The sequence below is a fragment of the Marmota flaviventris genome, chromosome X (assembly GCF_047511675.1).
Source record: "Marmota flaviventris isolate mMarFla1 chromosome X, mMarFla1.hap1, whole genome shotgun sequence".
In the NCBI taxonomy this organism is placed as follows: Eukaryota; Metazoa; Chordata; class Mammalia; order Rodentia; family Sciuridae; genus Marmota; species Marmota flaviventris.
Window position 1 is genome coordinate 101098060 of NC_092518.1, and position 3572 is coordinate 101101631.

The window sequence follows — 3572 nt, forward strand, 5'->3', positions numbered from 1 at the left end:
ACAAAGATACATATTATTATGAGGAAACAAATTATAGAGCTAAAATATACAAACCTAATTGAAATTCACTAGAGGAGTTCAACAGCGAGCTTTGAATAGGCAGAAAAAATTAATTATAAGTGCACCTCAAAACAGGTCATATGAAATTAACAAGTATGAGGAGAAAAAAAGAATAAAAAAAAGAGACTATGGGACATCATGAAGTAGACCAAAACGTGCATTATAGAAATATAAGAAGAAGAAGAGAGATAATGGGACAGAGTTTATGTGGAGAAATAATGACCTCAAAATTCCCTAAATGAGAAAATGCATGGTTATACAAATACAAGGAGCTAAATAAACTCCAAGTAGAAAAACCCCAAAGGACCCACAACAAGACATATTATAATTAAATTATTCAAAGTCAAAAACAAATATTTTTTGGTACTGGGAATTGAACCCAGGAGCACTTTACCACTGAGCTATATATCCCTAGTCCTTTTTATTTTTTATTTTGAAAACAGGTTCTCACTGAATTTGCTTAGCGCCTCATATTTCTGAGGCTGGCCTCAAACTTGGATCCTCCCGCCTCAGTCTCACAAGTCTCTGGGAATATAGACATGCATTACCATACCCTGCCAAAATATGAGTCTTGAAAGCAATAAGAAAAATGTAACACATTACTTATAAGGGATCATCGATAAAATTTTCAACAGATTTTGTAGCAGAATCCTTGCAGGTCAGACACAGTGGGATGAAAAAAAAAAATATATATATATATATGAAAAAAACTATCAGATGAAAGTTTTTTTCTTTTATTTTTTTTAATTTTTATTTATTTATTTCTTTATTTATTTAGTCATACATGACAGTAGAATGCATTTTGACATATAATACATACATGGAATGTACATACATCAATCATATTGTCTATTCTATTCTGCTGCCCTTCCTATCCCCCCTACTCCTCCCCTCCTCTCCCATGCTTTCTCTCTATCCAATCTAATGTGACACACTTTTTTAAAATTTTTCTTATTACAACATCATATATGTATTCTGTATAACAATGAGGTTCTCCTTCCATCTTCTGTGTAACTCCCTTTCTCCCTCTTTTTCCCTCCCACCTCTCTTCCCTATTTAGTGGTAGTCTTCTTCTCATGCTCTTCCTCCCTATCCCATTTTAAGTCACCCCCCTTATATCAGAGAAGACATTCGGCATTTGATTTTTAGGGATTGGCTAACTTCACTTAGCATAATCTGCTCTAATGCCATCCATTTGCCTGCAAATGCCATGATTTTATTATTTTTTAGTGCTGAGTAATAGTCCATTGTGTATAAATGCCACATTTTTTAATCCATTCATCTATTGAAGGGCATCTAGGTTGGTTCCACATTCTAGCTATTGTGAATTGTGCTGCTATAAACATTGATGTGGCTGTGTCCCTGTAGTATGCTCTTTTTAGGTCTTTTGGGTATAGTCAGAGAAGGGGAATATCTGGGTCAAATGGTGGCTCCATTCCCAGCTTTCCAAGGAATCTCCATACTGCTTTCCAAATTGGCTGCACCAATTTGCAGTCCCACCAGCAATGTATGAGTGTACCTTTTTCCCCCGCATCCTCGCCAGCACTTATTGTTGTTTGACTTCATAATGGCTGCCAATCTTACTGGAGTGAGATGATATCTTAGTTTTAATTTGCATTTCTCTGATTGTTAGAGATGGTGAGCATTTTTCATGTATTTGTTGACTGATTGTATATCCTCTTCTAAGAAGTTTCTGTTCAATTCCTTGGCCCATTTGTTGATTGGGTTATTTGCTTTTTTGTTGTTTAACTTTTTGAGTTCTTTGTATACTCTAGAGATTAGAGCTCTATCTGATGTTTGAGGGGTAAAAATTTGTTCCCAGGATGTAGGCTCCCTATTCACCTTGCATATTATTTCTCTTGCTGAGAAAAAACTTTTTAGTTTGAATTTGTCCCATTTGTTGATTCTTGGTTTTAACTCTTGTGCTATAGGTGTCTTATTAAGAAATTTGGGGCCTGCCCCCACGTGATGAAGATTAGGACCAACTTTATCTTCTATTAAACGCAGAGTCTCTGGTCTGATTCCTAGCTCTTGATCCATTTTGAGTTGACTTTTGTGCATGGTGAGAGAAAGGGATTCAATTTCATTTTGGTGCATATGGATTTCCAGTTCTCCCAGCACCATTTCTTGAAGATGATATCCTTTCTCCATTGCATGGTTTTAGCACCTTTGTCTAATATAAAGTAGTTGTAATTTTGTGGATTTGTCTCTGTGTCCTCTATTTTGTACCATTGGTCTACCAGCCTGTTTTGGTGTCAGTACTATGCTGTTTTTGTTTCTATTGCTCTATAGTATAGTTTAAAATCTGGAATCGCGATACCACCAATTTCACTCTTCCTGCTTAGAAATACTTTAGCTATTCTGGGTCTCTTGTTTATCCAGATGAATTTCATGATTCCTTTTTCTATTTCTGCAAGGAATGTCATTGGGATTTTGATGGGAATTGCATTGAATCTGTAAAGTGCTTTTGGTAGTATGGCCATCTTAATAATATTAATTCTACCAATCCATGAGCAAGGTAAATCCTTCCATCTTCTAAGGTCTTCTTCTATTTCTTTCTTCAGGGTTCTGTAGTTTTCATTGTATAGCTCTTTCACCTCTTTTGTTAAGTTGATTCCCATGTATTTTTTTTGAGGATATTGTGAATGGAGTAGTGGTCCTCATTTCAATTTCAGAGAATTTGTCACTGATATACAGGAATGCCTTTGATTTATTGGTATTGATTTTATATCCTGCCACTTTGCTGAATTCATTTACTAGTTCTAGAAGTTTCTTGGTTGAATTTTTTGGGTCTGCTAGGTATAGGATCATGTCAGCAGCAAATAGTGCTAATTTAAGTTCTTCTTTTCCTATATTTATGCCTTTAATTTCTTTCATCTGTCTAATTGATCTGGCTAGTGTTTCAAGAACTATGTTGAATAGAAGTGGTGAGAGAGGGCATCCCTGTCTTGTTCCAGATTTTGAAGGGAATGCCTTCAATTTTTCTCCATTTAGAATGATGCTGGCCTAAGGCTTAGCATATATAGCTTTTAGCATTTTGAGGTAATTTCCTGTTATCCCTAATTTTTCTAGAGTTTTGAACATAAAGGGATGCTGTATTTTGTCAAATGCTTTTTCAGCATCTATCAAGATGATCATATGGTTCTTTTCTTTAAGTCTATTGATGTGGTGAATTACATTTATTGATTTCCGTATATTAAACCAGCCTTGCATCCTAAGGATGAATCCCACTTGGTCATGGTGCACGATCTTTTTGATATGTTTTTGTATCCGATTTGCCAGAATTGTATTGAGGATTTTTGCATCTAAATTCATTAGGGATATTGGTCTGTAGTTTTCTTTCTTTGAAGTGTCTTTCTCTGGTTTGGGAATCAGGGTGATATTGGCCTCATAGAAAAAGAGGGAGAACTTCCAAATTCATTCTATCTCCTGAAATAGATTGTAGAGTATTGGTATTAGTTCTTTTTTAATGTTCTTGTAAAACTCTGCTGTATATAGTCCGGTCCTGGGCT